General features: G+C 41.2%; 1 long non-coding RNA gene and 1 pseudogene across 1 annotated transcript in view; one reads left to right on the forward strand and one right to left on the reverse strand.

The window, feature by feature from the left end:
- LOC145554029 (uncharacterized) overlaps positions 1–27130 on the reverse strand; it is a 217841-nt gene that overhangs the window by 75666 nt on the left and 115045 nt on the right. The gene's annotated exons all lie outside the window — the stretch shown is intronic.
- Positions 13404–25837, forward strand: LOC145554311 (uncharacterized; annotated as a pseudogene).

Genomic DNA, 27130 nt, shown 5'->3' on the forward strand with positions numbered 1-27130 from the left:
GTGGGATTCCCATGGAGTTGGAATGTTTTGAGGCAAGGTCCCAAGGACAAAGTCCTAAGGACAAAATAGCTTTGTCCTTGGGAGTGGGGTTGATGGAGCCATTTTGGTTCCAGCTGCTTGTTTGCTATTCTTTGGCGGACCAGGTGTTGAAGTTGAAGGTGGGTTTCAGCTCATAGCTGGCCATGCTGATTCGTCCAGGTGAAGGGTTCTCCCCGTTAGTCGTCTCGTGGGATCTGCAGTGTGAGACTTTTGTTTCGGCTTGGTGCCCTGAGCGATCCAGGGTGAGCTGCTTGGTGTGGGGTGTACCTCTCTGCTGATTTGAGGAAGAGTTGTTTCATATCCACCGGTAGCGTTGATCTCAAAGTTCAACTCCAGCCGTTGAATCTTCATTTCTATAGACTGAAGTCATTGTAGAATACTGCTAATGTCCTTGGGGTCAGACGGGGGCATTTTGCCCTGGTTCAACTTGAAGGTGAAGAACAGTAAGGTAAAAATAAAAGTGAGAGAATCTCCTGGTCCTTAGGTTTGAATTACTCCAGTTATAATGAAGATAATATAAATATAACTATAAAAATTGTGACTTTAAAAATAATTGACAGGCAAAGTTATCAGGAAGAACGGGAGAGATTAGGATAAGCTGTTCCTCCTTCAGCTGCCAGATACAGAATTAAATATCGGAGATTCCAAAAAAGGACTTTACTATTCTTCTGGACACTATGGGAAAATTAAAAATCATGTGTGCAACCCCTCACCTTGCCCGGTTCACACAGGGTTCCCCCACACACCAAAGCCGAGGCCCAGCATGCAGAGTCCCCCCGCTCCACCAGTCCAGTGGGTGGGACCCAGACAATCTCCCAGCAGCTGTCCCATTGCCATTGGGGAGGTTGTCGTCGCTGCAACACATGCCGAACCACAAAACATGTGCGCGACCAATCAGTTTTGCGTGGTTCCCCGAAGGGAAGCTCAGGACCGCTTATGTGTCTGCATTTAAAAGGACAATGTCCAGCCGTCTGCGACACCTCAGCTTCGGAAGGACAAAATACGGGTGATTCCTTCCGATTGATTTTTTGGGAATTCAGAGTCGACTTGGTCAGACTCGGAACTCGCTACCCAGGACAGTTGATTTGGCCGACTTGTTGCCAGCAAGCTGTTGCCCAGCCGGACCACGAGGAGGTACAACCACGTAACTCCTGCTCCTCGGCCTTAGGGGGCAGCACGCCCAACTGCTAACCCCATTAAGTGACTGAGGAACGCCAGAAGTAGTAAGAGCTAGTGACCCCACCGTTCCTTGGTCATGGCAATTCTGAGTGGAGCTATATTAACCCCCCCCTTAAGAGAGTCACAGTTACTCCCGCCTACATAGTTACGGTTGGATTTATGATTTATTCATGAAACTATAAGACATTTTACAGTTTGTTTGTAATGCTGTATTTCTGACTGGTTTTTCCTGCTTATAGAAACTGGGATCTATTATATTTTCTTCATCTCTGTCACAGCAGAGCAGAATCTCCTGTAAATGTTTCAACGTTTCCACATTGGTTTGACTCAGATCTCATTCAGCTGTTCAGTCTCTGTTTTATGCTCAGTAACCAAAGAGGAATCACCTGTTTCTGACCATTAGAAGGTAAAAAAGATCAGTATGAACTAAAGTATCTGTTTAAAACTCTGTCACTGAAATCCTCAGTTTGCAATCAGAGCAATGATTGTGTTGCTTTTAGCCAGCTTGGATGGAGGAGGAGACACTGAATCATTAGAGGGTAATTATTTTACTGCAACAGCTTTTATTGTTATTTATTAATTTCTTCTTCTCTGGTTTATTTTGGTTTTATATTTAAAGTAAATGTGAACTTAAAATACTCCAGCTGAAAACTGGAGTATTTACTGTATTCCCAGTTTTTGGTTGAAAAAATATCAGGACATTGATTAAATTTAAATCAAACATTTCTGATACTGGATCCAGTTGTTTTGTCATAGATAGTGGAGACCCTGGAAGAGTTTTATGAGAGTAAAAATATATTTCACTTAAGCAGGAACAAAGTCATGAATCAGAAAAGCTGTAGTTTTAATAAAACTGCAGATTAAGATTAAATCCTCTAGAGGGCGCCACATCTCCGCCTATAGACTGATTCAAACAGGAACATCTGGAAAAAAGGAAAGAGTTCAGAGAAAAACTCATAGAGGAAACGCCCTGAGGATGAACTCTGACACCTGCCTTCGTCTCCGACTGAAATCAAAATAACTGAACAAGGAGAACAGAGACAGAACTGAGCAACTAGACGCTGAAACACAGACTGCTGCAGGAGGAAAACAAGCAATCAAAGTGAAAGTAAGTTCAGAAAGTTTCTACAGGAGAGAAACTGACTTCCTGGTTTGACTTCTTTCTGCTGTGGTTTCAGCTTCACTCTGAGACAAAATGGCTTCCAGATCAGACGATGATCTCTGCTGTCCGGTCTGTCTGGAAATATTTAAGGATCCGGTTCTTCTGTCATGTAGCCACAGCTTCTGTAAGGAGTGTCTGCAGAAATACTGGAGAAGAAACCAGGAAGAGAGTGTCCAGTTTGTAAAAGGAGATCTTCTAAAGATATTCAACTTCCTAATCTGGCTCTGAAGAATCTGTGTGAGTCTTTTCTTACAGCAGAGAAATCAAAAGCTCAGAGATCTCTGCTCTCTGCACTCTGAGAAACTCAAACTCTTCTGTCTGGACCTCAGCAGCCAGTTTGTGTCATTTGCAGTCATTCAGATTTACACAAAAACCATAAATTCAAACCCATCGATGAAGCTGCTCAGCAACACAAGAAGAAGCTTCAGGAAACTCTGGAGCCTTTAAATAAGAAGCTGGAGCTCAGGAAGAAAGTTCAGGAGGAGTTTGATCAGACCAGCAGAACACCTGAAGGTCCAGGCCCGATACACAGAGAGGCAGATTAGGGAGCAGTTTAAGCAGCTTCATCAGTTTCTAGCAGAGGAAGAGGAGGCCAGGCTGGCTGCACTGAGGGAGGAAGAGGAGCAGAATAGAGGGATGATGGAGAAGATGGAGGCTCTGAGCAGAGAGATAGCAGCTCTTTCAGACACAGTCAGAGCCACAGAGGAGGAGCTGAGAGCTGCAGACGTCTCATTCCTGCACAACTACAAGGCTGCAGTGGAAAGAGTCCAGCGCTGCCCCCTGCTGGAGGATCCACAGCTGCCCTCAGGAGCTCTGATAGACAGGCCAAACATCTGGGCAACCTGGCCTTCAACATCTGGAGCAACATGGAGACCATGGTGACCTACACTCCTCTGGTTCTGGACCCAAACACGGCTAGTACAGACCTCCATCAGTCTGAAGATCTGACCAATGGAGGATAGGAGAGAAAAGCAGCTTCCTGATAATCCAGAGAGATTTGAATATTTTACTGTGGTTCTGTTCTGAGTTCTGAGGGTTTTAACTCAGGGAACCACAGCTGGGATGTTGATGTTGGAGACAGTGAAGACTGGAGACTTGGTGTGTTAGAAGAGTCTGTTCAGAGGAAGAGAGATATATGGTCTGGATGGTTGTTTATATTGTTCTATTCAGGTAAATATTCAGCATCTTCTCCATCAGCTCCTTCCACTCGTCTCTCAGTCCAGAAGAATTCCAGAGGATCAGAGTGAATCTGGACTGGGACAGAGGAAAACTGTCCTTCTCTGATCTGGATACTAACACACACATACACACCTCACACACACCTTCACTGAAAAGATGTTTCCATACTTCGGCACTAATAAAACATTAAAGATTGTACCGATGAAGATCTCAGTGATGAAGCAGCAGCTCTGATGATCTCAGCATGAAGAACAAAGTCCAGATAAAACTTATTGATCAGATTGAAACTGTGAGTTTTAAAGAGGAAACTGGAGATGATCTGATCATCTGGAGATGATCTGATCATCTTCTTCATCTCTGATCAGATTCAGATTCATCTCCAGGCTGCTGGAAGCAGCAGGGCAGCGTTAATCTTTCTCATCTGACTCTTTAGTCTGAGTTCAGCTCTGATTCTAAAATCACTCAGAGTGAGAGGTCTTGTTTTGTTCATCTCTGGTAATTATTTTCTGTTTTTCAGACAGATTTTTTTAAAATGTGATTTTATTGAAATGTGAGCAAAAAGATCCAGGAATATGTTTATTTTTACTAACTAAATAATTATGTTGCTGACTAAATTATTTAGCTCTAAACTGAATATTTAGTTTCTTTTGTCTGATTTGTTATTTATCTTACATTTATGGATAATTGTCATTTTAGTCATTAAAATACCAAACCTCTTCATAAGTTTATATTTGTTCTGTCTAATGATGTAATTTTTAAATATTTAATGATCTTCTGATCAGGACTTGAGTCGATTTTTTTACCAATAGATTTTTACTCTTGAATCATTTGGATGGAAACTTTTTACTTTTGTTTAAATGTTTCACTCTAACTGAAGTGCAACTTCTGGCCATGAGTAACTATAATAACTGATTAGGTTAATATTTATAAAACTACTAATTTAAATCTTGATTCAAGATTGAAACAAGAATTTGAAGTAAAATAACCAGTAAATGGACTTTAATATTCAAGTTAAACCACCTTCATGTGTTTTACAGTGTATTTGGTTTTCTGACTGGCTGGTTTAATGTTTTATTGATCAAACTTAATGACACATTTTACATCTAATATAGTTTTTTTAATAGTTAATTTTTACTAACAAAGTGTGACCAGCAGGTGGAGATATTTCTAAAAAGCAACAAGACACACCAGAACACAGATTTAACAGTGTACAATACTTCATTAACAATTATCTAAAAATTCTTTTAAAACAACACTTTTAAAATCCGAGGCATCGGGCTCACTACTTGGTCACCGGAACCAAAGAAAAAGGGAACACACAAGAAAAAGGGACAAACAAGATGGGGTGGTTCCAAAAAAACAAGCAAACCATGCAAATGCAACAAAATGAAGCAAGAAAAAAAGAACATGCAACACAAAAGAAATAACACAGCACTCAAAAGAAACAAATGAATACTTCAACAAACTGTAAAAAAAAATACTTCAAATGATGGAACAAGTTGTCGTCGTCTCTCCAAGTGCCCTTCTATGGGGCCAGAGGAGTAATGCCCCGCCACAGCCTGCCCAATCCACAACAGGCTCAGCGGAGAGCGGCCAGAACAAACAGTGATAAGACAAAACAGCAGAGCGTCCAAAGCACTGCAGCTCCAACATCAGTTGCCTGAAACAGAAAACATTAATGCTAAATACAAAATAAAATAATCCAAAACTAGATGGCAGGTAGCTTACCCAGGGGTGGAGACACAGCCTACACCAGAGGGAGCAGATCAGTAGTGAGGACTAGACAGATGCCACACACCACAACAACCTCCAACCGCGGCCGGCAACGCCAGCAGAGCCGCACTGCGGAAACGCACGACAGGTGTAGCACCCAAAAAACCAACCACGATCCCAGCCCGGATAGCAAAAATGGCACTTACGATATCAGACGAGCTGATCAAACACCGCCAACATGTAGCCGCCAATTGTGCAGACAGTGGAGGAAACAAGGACACACACACTCGCAGCGGCTTGCCCAACTTTAAAGGCATCTGCCCCGCCCACCAATCAGTGGTGCACCTCTCGCTACACCCGATGTACAGCGTGGGGGAGGGTGGAACACCATCCCACCACAAAAGTTAAACAATTAAAGTTGTAAAACAAAAAAATGATGTGACTTGGTTTCATTGAAGTTCTGAGAAGTGAAACGGGGAACCGGAAACAATGTCCTTCACCAGCAGGTGGTCGGATCAATACAAGAGGAGGGAAACGGAGATGCTTAGAAGAGAAGGAATGAAAGCAACAAAAACTGTCAACGTTTGGGAACATTTTAGTCTAAAGAGAAAGACAACACAGCTCAATGCATCCACTGTAAAGCAGAATTGACGAACCACAACAGCTCATCAGCAGCATCTGAAGAGAAACAGCCGCTGTTTGCATCGAACTCGTCACAGCTGCTAACAGTATCGTTTATGTTCTCTTTGCTAAATATGTTAATCTAAATGTGTGATAATCTGTCATGTTATAATGTAAACTGAGGCGTATTGTTTGCTAACGTTTCATCTACCGACTAAACATAGCAGCTACTTGTGTCTGTAAAATGTGTGAGTAAAAACTATCCAGGACTTTATGTAAGTTGTTAACAATAAAAGCTGCAGCCACAGATTGAAGGCATAAACTGAAACACATTTATTTAATGCTGTACTTCCATTCTAATGTAAATTGAATATTTAGGTGAATATTTAGTTAGTAGGGTTTTTTCATGCTACTGTATCAACCTCCCACATAAATGAAAGTTTAAAATCCATACATAAAGTATAATGACATCCTAAAGCTACTATGATTGCAGCAGAGTTATCAGAAAGTGTAGATCTCCCTTAACAAATAATCTAATGTCATCTAATGAAGATCACCTGAAATATATTTATTAAGGCATAACAAGGAACAAAACAGTAATAATTTTCTCGTGCTTCTTTTCAGTAAATGGAAGAGTCGTACGATGAACAGCTTCGTTCAAATAGTTCCAGGATGTTCGGTTGTTCAAGCAGCTGAGTTCACAAACAGCATTAAACCTGATCATCACAGACATGCAGCCGCTGTCCGTGGTGCAGGATGAAGGACTCCAGAAGATGATCTCCACCTTCAGTCCCCATCATATCCTTCCTTCCAGAACCTACTCTGTAAAAACGTGGAGAAAAGTGTGAAAAATCCGAGACGAGTTGAGAACATCCAAAGAGACGGCAGCTTTGCTCTCAGCAGACATTTGGACCATGTTGACACAGAGGTGCATCTGGATGACAAGCCACTTTCTTGAGAGGACTGGAAATGGATCCCACCGTCTGACAACAATGAAGGAAGACACACAGCAGCAAAAATTGCAGAGTGGCTGGAAGATGTATGCAAAGTTTGATGCTCCATCTGAGAAAGTCGCAGCTGTCATCCAGGATAATGGTGCCGATATTGTAGCAGCAGAGGAGATTTAAGTGGGTATCTGGTGCAATGTGCAGGGCCCACCTGAACTTGGTGGTACAGAACGCTCTGAAGAGCAACCAGAGCATCTCTTAGTGTGTGGCAGCTGCAATACGTCTTATTAACATTTAAAAAGTGAACTGGCTTGGACAAAGCTGAAGGATGAGCAGCAGCAGATGGGCACAGCATCACATATGCTCATCCGAGATATAGGTCCTCGTTGGAACAGGACTTTCCACATGATGTCCAGGCGCGGAGCAAAGATGACCGATAACTGCTGCACTGTCTGACCCAGCATTGGCGCCACCAGGAAAACTCTACCTTGATCTTAAGCCCAGCAGGACAGCAGCAGCAGCTTCTGGATCAGCTGCAGCTGTTTGATTGATTATAGTCAGATCTGTGAAGACGCTGTGTAGTAATCATGCGGTTAAAGATAAACACATGGATGAGTTCTCTAGATCGTGCTGAGACATCAGTCCTTAATCCTGGAGATGTACTTCAGGTGATAGAAGGCCAACTTTGTGACTGTATTAAAGTGGCTCTGATGGTTCAGTTCAGAGTCCATCACTACTCCCAGGTTTCGGCCTGATCGCTGGTTTGTTGTAAAACTGAAGCTGTGCATTGATTCTGGTTCGCTCCTCTTTAAGGTCCAAAGATAATAACTTCAGTTTTGTTTCTATTCAGCTGGAGAAAGTTTTGGCACGTCCACACATTGATCTGTGTAGAGCTGTGTATCAACCTCGTACTTATGGTAGCTGATCTTATTTCCTGTTATATCCTGAGCAGTGGGAGCATATAAATATTGAAAAGAAGGGATCCTAGGATCAACCTTGGGGTACACCACATGTGACCTTTGACCTCTCTGTTGAGAAGTTTCCGATTGAAACAAAGAAATCCCTATTTTTTATGTAAGATTCAAACCAGTTGAGCACTGGACCGGAACGTCCGACCCAACTCTCCAGTCGAATCAGTAAAATGTCATGGTCAACGGTGTCGAAAGCTGCACTGAGTCCAACAGAACCAGCACTGTGGTTCTCCCACAGTCTGTATTTATATGGATATCATTGAACACTTTTACAAGGGCCGTCTCTGTGCTGTGGTGAGCATGAAAACCAGACTGGAAGGAGTCAAAGCAGTTGTTATTGTTAGGAAGTTATTTAATTGTTTAAAAACAGCTTTCTCAATAATTTTGCTGATGAATGGGAGGTTGGAGATCAGCCTGTAATTCTGCAGTAGTGATTTGTCTAGATTGTTCTTTTTTATCAGTGGTGTGATAACTGCTGTTTTCAAAGCCTGGGGAAACACCTGAAGAGAGCGATGAGTTACTATTTGGATCAGATCATTGGCTACGACTGGAAAAACTTCTTAAAGAAATGTGTGGGTAGGACATACAGACAGCAGGAACTAGAGCTTCACTGACTTATAATTTCTTCTAGGGTTTTCTAATTATGTAGTTGAAATGTGTCAATTTTTCCTGCATTTGTTTGTGTGGGCGCAGCATTGGTACTGGCTTTGGAGTGGATGTGAAGATGATCTGATCTTTGAATTTTCTCTGAACAGAAACTGGAAAACTTGTTGCATTAGATTGAAGTTCAGGTGGCAACGTTATCAGAGGTTTGTGAGCCTGTCAACAGTAGCAAATAAAGCTCGAGCGTTGTTAATGTTTTTGTTTATGACATCTGCAAAGAAAGCCTCTCTTGCATGTTTTAGTGTTGTGTGATAGTTACGTAGTCTTTCCTTGTAGATGTCACAATAAACATGCAGTTGAGCTTTACGCCATTTCCGTTCGGCCTACAGCATAGTTGTCTTGTAGATTGTAGAGAAATTCTAAGTCAGTGAAGCTCTAGTTCCTGCTGTCTGGATGTCCTACCCACACATTTCTTAAGAAAGTTAATCATTGAACTGTTTGTGCATTTCTCTATGGAGATTTCTTCCTACCAGTCACAACCTTCACTTTAATAGGGGCAATGTATTCAATGATATCTGAAGTTTGCATTGAAAATCATCTACCAACTTATCTATGTCATTATTGCTAGGGGCGAGGAAGAAGAGTAGATTTGATTAAATGTTTCTGCTGTGTTTTCTGTGAAAGTACGTTTTGTGATTTTGTCTAAGTGGGTTAACGGATAAGAACTGTCAAAGATAACAGCAAAGTGATCCGACAGGGCGACATCAGTTACAGAAACATTGGAAATATTCACACCATTACTGATAACCAGGTCCAGTGTGTGTCAATGAGTGTGTTCTTTTTTGACATGTTGTGTTAAACAAAACTCTCTAATATATTAAAGACCTTTTTGCCCCTCGGTCTTGGGGGTTGCCAATATGAATGTAGAAATCACCAACAATTATCAAACAATCGTAATCAATGCATATGAGAGACAGAAGCTTAATTAAGACAGACATTTTCCATATATGTTTCAATTTTGAAATGTCAAAGTTCGTTTGTGGCCTTTTACCTCAATTCCAAGATACTCAAAAGACATAAAATTACCCAAAGAGATTTTACTACAGTTTATGGTATTCTTAAATATTGAAGCCACGCCTCCTCCTTTTTGTGTTTTCTATTCTCACTTAAAAAATTGTACATAGGAGGCGCTGATTGAATGAATACAATGGGTTCATTATTGTCATTCAGCCATGTTTCTGTCAGAAATAAAACATCAATATCATGCTTGGTCATGAAATCATTAATTAATAGAGCTTTAGCTCAAGAGAGATCTGGTATTTAAAAGAGCCAGTTAAAGTGACTTGGAGGCTGAAAGTTATTCAGTCTAAAGTTCCTTTAGGCAGGGAATCAGTCTGAGGTTTGAATTAAGACAGCTGTTTTTTGTATTTCTGTTTTGTGTAACTTTTCTTGCAGTGATCCGGACAGGTAATGTCGTGTTATGCAGTGCCAGGGGGCCAGACACAAACTGGAGGAAGACGGGTGTAAAGATAATATCTGGACCCCGGTCTCGGATCGCAGAAACGCAGAGTGCTGGATCCTCTGGGAAGTCAGAGGCAGGTGGCTTAGATGAAGTGAGGTCTGCTATGTTAGTGCTAAGAAGAGTCTTGCCGAGGCGAACCTGTTTGATCTATTCCATCTGTAAATTTGAGAAACTGCTCCAAGAAGACATTTCTTCAAATGTATCTTGTGAATGCAGTGAATGAGTGTAGGAGCAGAGAGGGAGGGGGGAAGGAGAAGAAAGGGGGAAAGAGGAGACAGCGGGGGAAGATGAGGAAGGGAACCAGTCATTCTGTCCCCAGTCGATGTTTTAGCAGTTTGTTTTGGGACACTGTGCTTCTGATAACCAGAGGGCTCCAGCCTAGTCAGACATCCTTGAGCCTGTTCTTCCGAAGCGATGGTCACATTTTTGTTCTTGTTGACAAAATGAAAAATGTTTGCAGTGAGCAGCCTTATTAGATGTTTGTTAAGATTGCGTCCTCCTCTTCCAAAGAGGTGAAAGCGCTGCCAGTAGATCCAGAGGTTATCGATGAAGGTCACTGAGCTGGCAGAGTAGGTTTTAATCAGCCATTTGTTTATCATGTCCAGCCTGGAATGTTTTTCGTCTCCCCATTTTGTTGATGGAATTGGACCACTGAGAAATAACTTCATTTATAATTTTTTCATAGTGTCCAGAAGAATATTAAAGTTCTTTTTCAGAATCTCCGATTTTTTCTTTGCCAGATCGTTGGCTCCAGCATGCACAACTAAAGTCTCCATGTTTAGCTGATCAGTGGTTAGAGAGAGCACTTTGCGAGTCAAATCAGATACAGTGTCACCAAGAAAAGAAACCACTCTCGTTTTCTTGGGATTGCAAACATGGCTGACTCCATTTACTGCCTCATCTCCAACAATAAGCACTCTTGGCATACTTTTCATTTTCCTGGTGGTCATTTGTCCTTTGGAGCTTTGGGGGTAGATGCAGTGGTCTAGCCTCATTGTTGATGTTGAAAGTGGGTTTTCACTCAGAGGCTCAGGCTGGAGTGCAGAAAATCTGATTTTCAGTGGGATTCCCATGGAGTTGGAATGTTTTGAGGCAAGGTCCCAAGGACAAAGTCCTAAGGACAAATAGCTTTGTCCTTGGGAGTGGGGTTGATGGAGCCATTTTGGTTCCAGCTGCTTGTTTGCTATTCTTTGGCGGACCAGGTGTTGAAGTTGAAGGTGGGTTTCAGCTCATAGCTGGCCATGCTGATTCGTCCAGGTGAAGGGTTCTCCCCGTTAGTCGTCTCGTGGGATCTGCAGTGTGAGACTTTTGTTTCGGCTTGGTGCCCTGAGCGATCCAGGGTGAGCTGCTTGGTGTGGGGTGTACCTCTCTGCTGATTTGAGGAAGAGTTGTTTCATATCCACCGGTAGCGTTGATCTCAAAGTTCAACTCCAGCCGTTGAATCTTCATTTCTATAGACTGAAGTCATTGTAGAATACTGCTAATGTCCTTGGGGTCAGACGGGGCATTTTGCCCTGGTTCAACTTGAAGGTGAAGAACAGTAAGGTAAAAATAAAGTGAGAGAATCTCCTGGTCCTTAGGTTTGAATTACTCCAGTTATAATGAAGATAATATAAATATAACTATAAAATTGTGACTTTAAAAATAATTGACAGGCAAAGTTATCAGGAAGAACGGGAGAGATTAGGATAAGCTGTTCCTCCTTCAGCTGCCAGATACAGAATTAAATATCGGAGATTCCAAAAAAGGACTTTACTATTCTTCTGGACACTATGGGAAAATTAAAAATCATGTGTGCAACCCTCACCTTGCCCGGTTCACACAGGGTTCCCCCACACACCAAAGCCGAGGCCCAGCATGCAGAGTCCCCCCGCTCCACCAGTCCAGTGGGTGGGACCCAGACAATCTCCCAGCAGCTGTCCCATTGCCATTGGGGAGGTTGTCGTCGCTGCAACACATGCCGAACCACAAAACATGTGCGCGACCAATCAGTTTTGCGTGGTTCCCCGAAGGGAAGCTCAGGACCGCTTATGTGTCTGCATTTAAAAGGACAATGTCCAGCCGTCTGCGACACCTCAGCTTCGGAAGGACAAAATACGGGTGATTCCTTCCGATTGATTTTTTGGGAATTCAGAGTCGACTTGGTCAGACTCGGAACTCGCTACCCAGGACAGTTGATTTGGCCGACTTGTTGCCAGCAAGCTGTTGCCCAGCCGGACCACGAGGAGGTACAACCACGTAACTCCTGCTCCTCGGCCTTAGGGGGCAGCACGCCCAACTGCTAACCCCATTAAGTTACTGAGGAACGCCAGAAGTAGTAAGAGCTAGTGACCCCACCGTTCCTTGGTCATGGCAATTCTGAGTGGAGCTATATTAACCCCCCCCCTTAAGAGAGTCACAGTTACTCCCGCCTACATAGTTACGGTTGGATTTATGATTTATTCATGAAACTATAAGACATTTTACAGTTTGTTTGTAATGCTGTATTTTCTGACTGGTTTTTCCTGCTTATAGAAACTGGGATCTATTATATTTTCTTCATCTCTGTCACAGCAGAGCAGAATCTCCTGTAAATGTTTCAACGTTTCCACATTGGTTTGACTCAGATCTCATTCAGCTGTTCAGTCTCTGTTTTATGCTCAGTAACCAAAGAGGAATCACCTGTTTCTGACCATTAGAAGGTAAAAAAGATCAGTATGAACTAAAGTATCTGTTTAAAACTCTGTCACTGAAATCCTCAGTTTGCAATCAGAGCAATGATTGTGTTGCTTTTAGCCAGCTTGGATGGAGGAGGAGACACTGAATCATTAGAGGGTAATTATTTTACTGCAACAGCTTTTATTGTTATTTTATTAATTTCTTCTTCTCTGGTTTTATTTTTGGTTTATATTTAAAGTAAATGTGAACTTTAAAATACTCCAGCTGAAAACTGGAGTATTTACTGTATTCCAGTTTTTTGGTTGAAAAAATATCAGGACATTGATTGAATTTAAATCAAAACATTTCTGATACTGGATCCAGTTGTTTTGTCATAGATAGTGGAGACCCTGGAAGAGTTTTATGAGAGTAAAAATATATTTTCACTTAAAGCAGGAACAAAGTCATGAATCAGAAAAAGCTGTAGTTTTAATAAAACTGCAGATTAAGATTAAATCCTCTAGAGGGCGCCACATCTCCGCCTATAGACTGATTCAAACAGGAACATCTGGAAAAAAGGAAAGAGTTCAGAGAAAAACTCATAGAGGAAACGCCCTGAGGATGAACTCTGACACCTGCCTTCGTCTCCGACTGAAATCAAAATAACTGAACAAGGAGAACAGAGACAGAACTGAGCAACTAGACGCTGAAACACAGACTGCTGCAGGAGGAAAAACAAGCAAATCAAAGTGAAAGTAAGTTCAGAAAGTTTCTACAGGAGAGAAACTGACTTCCTGGTTTGACTTTCTTTCTGCTGTGGTTTCAGCTTCACTCTGAGACAAAATGGCTTCCAGATCAGACGATGATCTCTGCTGTCCGGTCTGTCTGGAAATATTTAAGGATCCGGTTCTTCTGTCATGTAGCCACAGCTTCTGTAAGGAGTGTCTGCAGAAATACTGGAGAGAGAAACCAGGAAGAGAGTGTCCAGTTTGTAAAAGGAGATCTTCTAAAGATATTCAACTTCCTAATCTGGCTTTGAAGAATCTGTGTGAGTCTTTCTTACAGGATAGAAACAAAAATGCTTCAGAGGGTCTCTGCTCTCTGCACTAGGAGAAACTCAAACTCTTCTGTCTGGACCATCAGCAGCCAGTTTGTATCGTCTGCAGTCATTCAGATTTACACAAAACCATAAATTCAAACCCATCGATGAAGCTGCTCAGCAACACAAGAAGAAGCTTCAGGAAACTCTGGAGCCTTTAAATAAGAAGCTGGAGCTCAGGAAGAAAGTTCAGGAGGAGTTTGATCAGACAGCAGAACACCTGAAGGTCCAGGCCCGATACACAGAGAGGCAGATTAGGGAGCAGTTTAAGCAGCTTCATCAGTTTCTAGCAGAGGAAGAGGAGGCCAGGCTGGCTGCACTGAGGGAGGAAGAGGAGCAGAAGAGAGGGATGATGAAGGAGAAGATGGAGGCTCTGAGCAGAGAGATAGCAGCTCTTTCAGACACAGTCAGAGCCACAGAGGAGGAGCTGAGAGCTGCAGACGTCTCATTCCTGCACAACTACAAGGCTGCAGTGGAAAGAGTCCAGCGCTGCCCCCTGCTGGAGGATCCACAGCTGCCCTCAGGAGCTCTGATAGACCAGGCCAAACATCTGGGCAACCTGGCCTTCAACATCTGGAGCAACATGGAGACCATGGTGACCTACACTCCTCTGGTTCTGGACCCAAACACGGCTAGTACAGACCTCCATCAGTCTGAAGATCTGACCAATGGGAGGATAGGAGAGAAACAGCAGCTTCCTGATAATCCAGAGAGATTTGATGATATTTACTGTGGTTCTGTTCTGAGTTCTGAGGGTTTTAACTCAGGGAACCACAGCTGGGATGTTGATGTTGGAGACAGTGAAGACTGGAGACTTGGTGTGTTAGAAGAGTCTGTTCAGAGGAAGAGAGATATATGGTCTGGATGGTTGTTTATATTGTTCTATTCAGGTAAATATTCAGCATCTTCTCCATCAGCTCCTTCCACTCGTCTCTCAGTCCAGAAGAATCTCCAGAGGATCAGAGTGAATCTGGACTGGGACAGAGGAAAACTGTCCTTCTCTGATCTGGATACTAACACACACATACACACCTTCACACACACCTTCACTGAAAAGATGTTTCCATACTTCGGCACTAATAAAACATTAAAGATTGTACCGATGAAGATCTCAGTGATGAAGCAGCAGCTCTGATGATCTCAGCATGAAGAACAAAGTCCAGATAAAAACTTATTGATCAGATTGAAACTGTGAGTTTTAAAGAGGAAACTGGAGATGATCTGATCATCTGGAGATGATCTGATCATCTTCTTCATCTCTGATCAGATTCAGATTCATCTCCAGGCTGCTGGAAGCAGCAGGGCAGCGTTAATCTTTCTCATCTGACTCTTTAGTCTGAGTTCAGCTCTGATTCTAAAATCACTCAGAGTGAGAGGTCTTGTTTTGTTCATCTCTGGGTAATTATTTCTGTTTTTCAGACAGATTTTTTTAAAAATGTGATTTTATTGAAAATGTGAGCAAAAAGATCCCAGGAATATGTTTATTTTACTAACTAAATAATTATGTTGCTGACTAAATTATTTAGCTCTAAACTGAATATTTAGTTTTCTTTTGTCTGATTTTGTTATTTTATCTTACATTTATGGATAATTGTCATTTTAGTCATTAAAATACCAAAACCTCTTCATAAGTTTATATTTTGTTCTGTCTAATGATGTAATTTTTAAATATTTAATGATCTTCTGATCAGGACTTGAGTCGATTTTTTTACCAAATAGATTTTTACTCTTGAATCATTTGGATGGAAACTTTTTACTTTTGTTTAAATGTTTCACTCTAACTGAAGTGCAACTTCTGGCCATGAGTAACTATAATAACTGATTAGGTTAATATTTATAAAACTACTAATTTAAATCTTGATTCAAGATTGAAACAAGAATTTGAAGTAAAATAACCAGTAAATGGACTTTAATATTCAAGTTAAACCACCTTCATGTGTTTTACAGTGTATTTGGTTTTCTGACTGGCTGGTTTAATGTTTTATTGATCAAACTTAATGACACATTTTACATCTAATATAGTTTTTTTAAATAGTTAATTTTTACTAACAAAGTGTGACCAGCAGGTGGAGATATTTCTAAAAAAGCAACAAGACACACCAGAACACAGATTTAACAGTGTACAATACTTCATTAAACAATTATCTAAAAATTCTTTTAAAACAACACTTTTAAAATCCGAGGCATCGGGCTCACTACTTGGTCGCCGGAACCAAAGAAAAAGGGAACACACAAGAAAAAGGGACAAACAAGATGGGGTTGTTCCAAAAAAAACAAGCAAACCATGCAAATGCAACAAAATAAAGCAAGAAAAAAAGAACATGCAACACAAAAGAAATAACACAGCACTCAAAAGAAACAAATGAATACTTCAACAAACTGTAAAAGAAAATACTTCAAATGATGGAACAAGTTGTCGTCGTCTCTCCAAGTGCCCTTCTATGGGGGCCAGAGGAGTAATGCCCCGCCCACCAGCCTGCCCAATCCACAACAGGCTCAGCAGAGAGCGGCCAGAACAAACAGTGATAAGACAAAGCAGCAGAGCGTCCAAAGCACTGCAGCTCCACACAATCAGTTGCCTGAAACAGAAAACCCATTAATGCTAAATACAAAATAAAAATAATCCAAAACTAGATGGCAGGTAGCTTACCCAGGGGTGGAGACACAGCCTACACCAGGAGGGAGCAGATCAGTAGGTGAGGACTAGACAGATGCCACACACCACAACAACCTCCAACCGCGGCCGGCAACGCCAGCAGAGCCGCACTGCGGAAACGCACGACAGGTGTAGCACCCAAAAAAACCAACCACGATCCCAGCCCCGGATAGCAAAAATGGCACTTACGATATCAGACGAGCTGATCAAACACCGCCAACATGTAGCCGCCAATTGTGCAGACAGTGGAGGAAACAAGGACACACACACCTCGCAGCGGCTTGCCCAACTTTAAAGGCATCTGCCCCGCCCACCAATCAGTGGTGCACCTCTCGCTACACCCGATGTACAGCGTGGGGGAGGGTGGAACACCATCCCACCACAAAAGTTTAAACAATTAAAGTTGTAAAACAAAAAAATGATGTGACTTGGTTTCATTGAAGTTCTGAGAAGTGAAACGGGGAACCGGAAACAATGTCCTTCACCAGCAGGTGGTCGGATCAATACAAGAGGAGGGAAACGGAGATGCTTAGAAGAAGAAGGAATGAAAGCAACAAAAACTGTCAACGTTTGGGAACATTTTAGTCTAAAGAGAAAAGACAACACAGCTCAATGCATCCACTGTAAAGCAGAATTGACGAACCACAACAGCTCATCAGGCAGCATCTGAAGAGAAAACAGCCGCTGTTTGCATCGAACTCGTCCACAGCTGCTAACAGGTATCGTTTATGTTCTCTTTGCTAAATATGTTAATCTAAATGTGTGATAATCTGTCATGTTATAAATGTAAACTGAGGCGTATTGTTTGCTAACGTTTCATCTACCGACTAAACATAGCAGCTACTTGGTGTCTGTAAAATGTGTGAGTAAAAAACTATCCAGGACTTTATGTAAGTTTGTTAACAATAAAAGCTGCAGCCACAGATTGAAGGCATAAACTGAAACACATTTATTTAATGCTGTACTTCCATTCTAATGTAAATTGAATATTTAGGGTGAATATTTAGTTAGTAGGGTTTTTTTCATGCTACTGTATCAAACCTCCCACATAAATGAAAGTTTTAAATCCATACATAAAGTATAACTGACATCCTAAAGCTACTATGATTGCAGCAGAGTTATCAGAAAGTGTAGATTCTCCCTTAACAATATAATCTAATGTCATCTAATGAAGATCACCTGAAATATATTTATTAAGGCATAACAAGGAACAAAACAGTAATAATTTTCTCGTGCTTCTTTTCAGTAAATGGAAGAGTCGTACGATGAACAGCTTCGTTCAAATAGTTCCAGGATGTTCGGTTGTTGAAGCAGCTGAGTTCACAAACAGCATTAAAACCTGATCATCACAGACATGCAGCTGCTGTCCGTGGTGGAGGATGAAGGACTCCAGAAGATGATATCCACCTTCAGTCCACATCATGTCCTTCCTTCCAGAACCTACTCTGTAAAAACGGTGGAGAAAAAGTATGAAGAAATCAGAGACGAGTTGAGAAACATCCTAAAGAGACGGCAGCTTTGCTCTCAGCAGACATTTGGACCAGTGTTGCCACAGAGGTGCATCTTGGGATGACAAGCCACTTTCTTGGAGAGGACTGGAAAATGGAGTCCCACCGTCTGACAACAATGAAGAAAGACACACAGCAGCAAACATTGCAGAGTGGCTGGAAGATGTTATTGCAAAGTTTGATGCTCCACCTGAGAAAGTCACAGCTGTCATCCAGGATAATGGTGCCGATATTGTAGCAGCAGTGAAGATTTAGGCAGAAAAGCATAAGTGGGTATCTGTGCAGTGTGCAGGGCCCACCCTGACCTTGGTGGTACAGAACGCTCTGAAGAGCAACCAGAGCATCTCTTAAGTGTGTGGCAGCTGCAATATGTCTTGTTAAACATTTAAAAAAGTGAACTGGCTTGGACAAAGCTGAAGGATGAACAGCAGCAGATGGGCACAGCATCACACATGCTCATCCATGATGTAGGCCCTCGTTGGAACAGGACTTTCCACATGATGTCCAGGCTGCTGGACCAAAGAAGGTCCCAGCATTGACGCCACCAGAAAACCTATTCCTTGATCTATTTATAACTATTCCTGCACTCAGCAAACTCAAAGATTTAGTCCTGGAATAAACCCAAAAAGTAATACATACAATCAACAGAATAGAATGGAGTAAATTTCCTTTTTCTAACCTAATATAATGTTCAATCCTAAGTATAAAAATGAACACAATCATTTTCCAAAATCCCCTTCTCCATAAACCTGGACAATTTTCCTAATGCTTAACAAAACATTTTCATAACACACAACTTCCATTGATTCTGATATAGTCACAGATGATACAATTTCAAATACATTCATCATTCACTAAATGATTTTAAAACTAGATAATACAAATTTCCAGTCAGAGCATACTATTAATAACTAAGAAAATGTCCTACAAATTAAATGTTATTGGTTTTAAAACATTTTGTGTTATATTATGTTTTTGCACCATCTCAGATGTTAGTTTTGGAAGACTTCTCATCCTGCTTGCTTGAACCGACCAAAGTTCCCTTTCCCAGAGTGATTCAAATGATACTGCCTCCTTCCTGCATATGTTCATTTTATGACCTCCTGTCCTCTGATAACCCCACAGGGGTCCCAGCAGAAGTTCACCTGCAGATATCTATTTTTCCTTTCCGTTATTTCCAATACTTACCCAGCAATAGTTTAGTTTCAAACCACTAAGAGAAACCTGTACAAAATTAAGAAATGTGTTCAAAAAAGATTAAACTATATTAACCCTTCTAGACTGGAACGTGTCGGTGCCAACACCTCTAAATTTGCAGTATCATAATTCTGCCACACGTAGCGCTATCTGAAAAATTCCAACGGTTTCTGAAAGGGCAGACGTTGCACTTTCCAGCAAGTATCGGGTAATATGGAAACTTCGCAGCTGCAGCTGAAGAGAGTGTAATTATTCCGGGAGGCACTCGTTTAATAGATGGTAAATTGCAAAAATAACTTGCTGGATATTGAAAGTCCGGGTGTTATGGATACATGGGTAAGTATATCATCTCACAGGACATTTAAAGAACTACTTACAATTAAAATAAGGAAGATTTATTTAGGCAGACGCTCGAAACTCCGGCGCAACAGGGTTAAACACTAAAAATAATCATTTCCCTCAACACAACTCATCTACGTCATTATAGCTTAAGGGTGAGGAAGAAGAGTAGATTTGATTAAATGTTTCTGCTGTTTTCTGTGAAAGAACATTTTGTAATAATAGCATTGTGTCCAAGTGGGTTAACGGATAAAGAACTGTCAAAGAAAACAGCAAAGTGATCCGACAGGCGACATCAGTTACAGAGACATTGGAAATATTCACACCCTTACTGATAACCAGGCCCAGTGTGTGTCCATGAGTGTGTGTTGCTTGTTTGACATGTTGTGTTAAACCAAAACTCTCTAATATATTACAGAGCTTTTTTGTCCCTCGGTCTTGGGGGTTGTCAACATGAATGTTGAAATCACCGATAATGATCAAGCAATCATAATCAATACATATATAAGAGACAGAAGCTCATTCAAGTCCGCAAAGAAACCTTCCACATATGTTGGGGTTTTATATAGAGTTAGTGTCAAAGTTTGTTTGTGGCCTTTTACCTCGATTCAAGATATTCAAAAGACATAAAATTACCCAAAGAGATTTTACTACAGTTTATGGTATTCTTAAATATTGAAGCCACACCTCCTCCTTTTTTGTGTTTTCTATTCTCACTTAAAAATTGTACGTAGGAGGCACGGATTCAATTAGTACGATTGCTTCACTATTGTCAATCAGCCATGTTTCTGTCAGAAATAAAACATCAATATTATGTTCGGTGATGAAATCATTAATTCAAAGAGCTTTAGCACAGAGAGATCTGGTGTTTAAAAGGGCCAGTTTAAGTGACGTGGAGGCTGAAAGCTCTTCAGTCTGAGGTTCCTTTAGGCAGGGGATCAGTCTGAGGTTTGAATTAAGACTGCTGTTTTTTGTATTTTTGTTTTTTGTAACTTTCCCTGTAGTGATCCGGACAGGTAATGTCCTGTTATGCGGTGCCGGGGGGCCAGACACATTCTGGAGGAAGATGGGTGTAAAGATAATATCATGACCTCAGAAACGCAGAGTGCTTTTCTCTGCGTTTTCTCTGGGAAGTCAGAGGCAGGTGGCTTAGATGAAGTGAGGGCTGCTTTGTTAGCGCTAAGGAGAGCCGTGCGGAGGCGAACCTGTTGATCTATTCCATCCGTAAATTTGATAAACTCTAGTCCGGAAGACATTTCTTCAAAGGTATCTTGTGAAAGCAGTGAATGCGTGTAGGAACAGAGAGGAAAGGGGAAGGAGGAATGACGGGGAAAGGGGGAAGAAGGGGGAGAACGATGAGGGAGGGGGGAATGAGGAAGGGAACCTGTCATTCTGTCCCCAGTCGATGTTTTATCAGTTTGTTTTGGGACAATTTGCTTCTGAAGCGATGGTCACATTGTTGTTGTTGATAAAATGAAAAATGTTTGCAGTGAGCAGCCTTATTCCGTGTTTGTTAAGATTGCATCTGCCTTTTCCAAAGAGGTGAAAGTGCTGCCAGTAGATCCTGAGGTTATGGATGAAGGTCACTGAGCTGGCAGAGCAGGTTTTAATCAGCCATTTGTTTATCATGCCCAGCCTTTTTCGTCTCCCCATCGAGGCGATGGAATTGGACCACTGAGAAATAACTTCATTTTTAATTTTCCCATAGTGTCCAGAAGAATATTAAAATCAGTTCTCAGAATCTCAGCTTTTTGCTTTGCCAGATATTTGGCTCCAACATGCACAACTAAAGTCTCAATGTTTGGCTGATCAGTGGTTAGAGAGAGCACTTTGCAAGTCAAATCAGATACAGTGTCACCAAGAAAACAAACCACTCTCATTTTCTTGGGATTGCAAACTGACTGACTCCATTTACTGCCTCATCTCCAACAATAAGCACTCTTGGCATGTATTTCGTTTTCTGGTGGTCACTTTGTCCTTTGGAGCTTTTGGGGGGTGGATGTGCTGGTTTAGTTTCATTGTTGATGTTTGAAGGTGGGTTTTCACTCAGAGGCTCAGGCTGGAGTGCAGAAAATCTGTTTTTCAGTGGGATTCCCACGGAGTCAGGATGTTTTGAGGCTCGGGCTGGTCGCTTTGTCCTTGGGAGCAGGGTCGGTGGAGCCGTCTTGGGTCCAGCTGCTTGTTTGCTATTCTTTGGCGGAGCAGGTGTTGAAGTTGACGGTCGGTTTCGGCTCAGAGCCTGCCACTCTGATTCGTCCAGGTGAGGGGTTCTTCCCGTTAGTCGTCTCATGGGTTCTGCAGTGTGAGACTTTTGTTTCGGCTTGGCGCCCTGAGCGATCCAGGGTGAGCTGCTTGTTGCAGGGTGTACAACTTCTCCGCTGATTTGAGGAAGAGTTGTTTCATATCTACAGGTAGCGTTGATCTCAAAGTTCACCTCCAGCCGTTGAATCTTCATTTCTATATACTGAAGTTGTTGTAGAATACTGCTAATGTCCTTGGGGTCGGACGGGGGCATTTTGCCCTAGTTCAACTTGGAGATGAAGAAAAGTAAGGTAAAAATAAAAGTGACAAAATCTCCCAGTCTTTAGGTCTGAAGTGATCCAGTTATGATGTCGATAATGTAAATATAACTATAAAAATTGTGACTTTAAAAATAATACACAGGCAAAGTTATCAGTAAGGACGAGAGAGAGCAGGATGAGCTGTTCCTCCTTCAGCTGCCAGATACAGAATCAAAAATCAGAGATTCTGAAAAAGACTTTAATATTCTTCTGGACACTATGGGAAAATTAAAAATAATATGACTCTTACAGTTGGTTTTTTGATTTATTTATCAAACTTAATGAGACATTTTACAGTTTTACAGTTTGTAATGCAGTTTTTTCTGACTGGCTTTTCCTGCTTATAGAAACTGGGATCTATTATATTTTCTTCATCTCTGTCACAGCAGAGCAGAATCTCCTGTAAATGTTTCAACGTTTCCTCATTGGTTTGACTCAGATCTCATTCAGCTGTTCAGTCTCTGTTTTATGCACAGTAACCAAAGAGGAATCACCTGTTTCTGACCATTAGAAGGTAAAAACATCAGTATGAACTAAAGTATCTGTTTAAAACTCTGTCACTGAAATCCTCAGTTTGCAATCAGAGCAATGATTGTGTTGCTCTTTGCCAGCTTGGATGGAGGAGGAGACACTGAATCATTAGAGGGTAATTATTTTACTGCAGCAGCTTTTATTGTTATATTATTAATTTCTTCTTCTCTGGTTTTATTTTTAGTAAATGTGAACTTTAAAATACTCCAGCTGAAAACTGGAGTATTTACTGTTTTCCAGTTTTCAGATTGAAAAAATATCAGGGCATTGATTAATTTTAAATCAAAACATTTCTGATTCTGATCCAATTGTTCTGAAAACAGGACAAACTTTCCTCAACACCAAACATCATTTTCACCTCCAGAGTCTGAAACTGACAGAAAAACAGCAAACAGAAGGAAACTGAACATGAAATGTGTTCATTTGAATTTCATAGATAGTGGAGACCCTGGAAGAGTTTTATGAGAGGAAAAATATATTTTCACTTAAAGCAGGAACAAAGTCATGAATCAGAAAAAGCTGTAGTGTTTTAATAAAACTGCAGATTAAGATTAAATCCCCTAGAGGGCGCCACATCTCCGCCTCTGGACTGATTCAAACAGGAACATCAAGAAAAACAGGAAACAGTTCATAGAGAAATACTCACTGAGTAAACACCCTGAGGATGAACTCTGACTCCTGCCTTCGTCTCCGACTGAAATCAAACTAACTCTGAACAAGGAAAACTGAGAGAGAACTGAGCAACTAGACGCTGAAACACAGACTGCTGCAGGAGGAAACACAAGCAAATCAACGTGAAAGTAAGTTAAGAAAGTTTCTACAGGAGAGAAACTGACTTCCTGGTTTGACTTTCTGTCTGCTGTGGTTTCAGCTTCACTCTGAGACAAAATGGCGTCCAGATCAGATGATGATCTCTGCTGTCCGGTCTGTCTGGAAATATTTAAGGATCCGGTTCTTCTGTCATGTAGCCACAGCTTCTGTAAGGAATGTCTGCAGAAATACTGGAGAGAGAAACCAGGAAGAGAGTGTCCAGTTTGTAAAAGGAGATCTTCCAAAGATTATCCACCTTTAAGTCTGGCACTAAAGAATCTGTGTGAGTCTTTGTTACAGCAGAGAAACCAAAAAGCTTCAGAGGGTCTCTGCTCTCTGCACTCTGAGAAACTCAAACTCTTCTGTCTGGACCATCATCAGCCAGTTTGTGTCGTCTGCAGAGATTCAGAAAAACACACCAACCACAGATTCAGACCCATCGATGAAGCTGCTCACCAACACAAGAAGAAGCTTCAGGAAACTCTGGAGCCTTTAAAGGAGAAGCTGGAGCTCAGGAAGAAAGTTCAGGAGGAGTTTGATCAGACAGCAGAACACCTGAAGGTCCAGGCCCGACACACAGAGAGGCAGATTAGGGAGCAGTTTAAGCAGCTTCATCAGTTTCTAGCAGAGGAAGAGGAGGCCAGGCTGGCTGCACTGAGGGAGGAAGAGGAGCAGAAGAGAGGGATGATGAAGGAGAAGATGGAGGCTCTGAGCAGAGAGATAGCAGCTCTTTCAGACACAGTCAGAGCCACAGAGGAGGAGCTGAGAGCTGCAGACGTCTCATTCCTGCACAACTACAAGGCTGCAGTGGAAAGAGTCCAGCGCTGCCCCCTGCTGGAGGATCCACAGCTACCCTCAGGAGCTCTGATAGACCAGGCCAAACATCTGGGCAACCTGGCCTTCAACATCTGGAGCAACATGGAGACCATGGTGACCTACACTCCTCTGGTTCTGGACCCAAACACGGCTGGTCCATGGCTCCATCTGTCTGAAGATCTGACCAATGGGAGGAGAGGAGAGAAACAGCAGCGTCCTGATAATCCAGAGAGATTTGATGATTATTACTGTGGTTCTGTTCTGAGTTCTGAGGGTTTTAACTCAGGGATCCACAGCTGGGATGTTGATGTTGGAGACAGTGAATACTGGAGACTTGGTGTGTTAGAAGAGTCTGTTCAGAGGAAGGGAAGAATAAAGTCTGGATTGTTGTTGTTTATATGGTTCTATTCAGGTAAATATTCAGCTCGTTCTCCTCCAGCTCCTTCCACTCGTCTCTCAGTCCAGAAGAATCTCCAGCGGATCAGAGTGAATCTGGACTGGGACAGAGGAAAACTGTCCTTCTCTGATCTGGATACTAACACACACATACACACCTTCACACACACCTTCACTCACAAGATGGTTCCATACTTTGGCACTACTAAAACATTAAAGATCGTACCGATGAAGATCTCAGTGATGAAGCAGCAGCTCTGATGATCTCAGCATGAAGAACAAAGTCCAGATAAAAACTTATTGATCAGATTGAAACTGTGAGTTTTAAAGAGGAAACTGGAGATGATCTGATCATCTGGAGATGATCTGATCATCTTCTTCATCTCTGATCAGATTCAGATTCATCTCCAGGCTGCTGGAAGCAGCAGGGCAGCGTTAATCTTTCTCATCTGACTCTTTAGTCTGAGTTCAGCTCTGATTCTAAAATCACTCAGAGTGAGAGGTCTTGTTTTTTTGTTCATCTCTGGGTAATTATTTCTGTTTTTCAAGAAATTTGATGTATCAAAATATGTAGATTTTATGGAATATAGGATAATTTTTGTGAGCAAAAATGGTCCCAGCAATGAGTTCAGTTTACAAACTAAATATTTATTTTGATAACTAAATTATTTTGCTCCAAACTGAATATTTAGTTTTCTTCTGTCTGATTTTGTCTTTTTTATGGATCATTGTCGTTTTAGTCCTTAAAATACCAAAATGTCCTCATAACTTTATGTTTTGTTCTGTCTGATGATATAATTTTAAAATATTAAATGATGTTTTGATCAGTCGATATTTTTACCAAATAGATTTTTACTCCTTCTTGAATCATTTCTTAGACGAAAACTTTTTACTTTTACTTGAGTAAATAAATGTTGAAGTAGTACCACTCTTACCGAAGTACAACTTTTGGTTGTGAGTAACTATAATAATTTCTTAGGGTAATTATTAAAAAAACTAATTTAGATAAAAATTGCAAAGTCGTGGCATTGCTTGATGTTTAAGAAAATAAAAGCCAAATGGATCAGTCTAAAAATACAGGAAGTAAACCTTCAAGACTAATTATGTCAAATATAATTTGTCCTTTAGCAGAAGGTTTTCTTGCTCTCGTCCTGGCAGCAAATATGAGGATTCAGTTGAAGTCTTTTTATGATTCGGTCACATTTTTATCAGGCAGCCCTAATTGTAGGGACAAAGGTTGGTTTAATGACTACACTGTAAATCATTGAGCTGTGTTTAGTTGTGTCTACTATCTCCTACTCAGAAAGTCAAATAAATTTAGTGAGTTTGAGATTTCAAACCAAAATGTGAGTTTGTGAAAAATAAACTACAGTAGTTTGGTGCTGTTGGGCTCAGAGTCTGAGAGGCTTTTCCTTTATCAAACAAATAAGTTTTTTGCCTCTTATTTATTGGAAATATTGATGTTGATGAGATTTTCTCTAAAATAATAACCTTTTTCAACCTTTATAGCTCCACTGTTGAAAATGAGAAACATTCACAAATGACAGTGAAATAAAATCCAGTCCAACATCTGGTTTGAGGTGATTCCTCTGGAACCTGTTGGAGGAAAAATATCCCAACTTCAGAAGATGAGCTTTAACCTAACAGCTCTGTGGTTCCTCCTGTCAGTATGAGAGTCAGGGTGAGGAGGCACCATGTTAGGAAGAGAAGTGGAATCTGCAGGATCTTCATAGCCAATTGTTTCACTGATATTTATCCAACTCTTCAATTTGTCTGATGATCAGAACCTTGGCTTCCTCTGGTGAACCGTTTAATTTGATATAAACCTGGCAGTTTGAGTCCATGTTGACTGTATTTTCTTTTGTTTCCTGTCTTTCTCTGCATTCTGTCTCTTCAATGATTTAACTTCCCCCATTAAGCTCATTATAAGATTTTGTTGTGAGATTTTTGCTATCTCATCAGACATAAAATCTAAGGATTTCTTAATCTCCTCAAACTCTTCCTCTGTTATCGCTCGGCTTTGCTTCGTATTTCTTTTTGACATTTCCGTTTAATCTGAACAAGTTGATGGTCAGGCGTTGTAGGTCCAGCTCAGGTGAAGTGTTGTCGCGGCAGCAACCTCAGGAGTTGTAGCAGCTGCCCAGCGTTGTAGCCGCTCGTCAGATGTTGTAGCGGGAACCCAATGTTGTTGCAGCAGTTAGGTGTTGTCGCAGCAACAGCAGCCCCGCGTTGTAGCCGTAGCTCAGGTATGGGAGGCCCACCTCAGGAGTTGTAGCCACAGGTCAGGCATTGTCGCAGTAACTCAGGAGTTGTAGTCGCAGTTCTTTTGTTGGCTTTGTGTATTTTTGTATAACTCTATTGTACAGTGCTGTGATTCTGTGTCTGTGAAAAGCGGTTTATGAATAAACTTTACTTACGTACTTAAGTAAGTAACTTACTTAAACTCAGGATTGAGTAAGTAACTTAATCCTAAATCTGAATTCAGATTATTTGTACATATTGATGTCTTGAGTAACTTTTACCCCAGAATGTGAAATGCCTCATGATTCAGAAATAAGAAAGAGAAAAATTATATATAAATATATATTGGAGACAGTTTCATACCTTAATATTCAGAAGTTTGTATCCATCTCCTCATGTTTGG

The sequence above is a fragment of the Poecilia reticulata genome, chromosome 12, assembly GCF_904066995.2.
Source record: "Poecilia reticulata chromosome 12, P_reticulata-male-v2, whole genome shotgun sequence".
Lineage (NCBI taxonomy): Eukaryota > Metazoa > Chordata > Actinopteri > Cyprinodontiformes > Poeciliidae > Poecilia > Poecilia reticulata.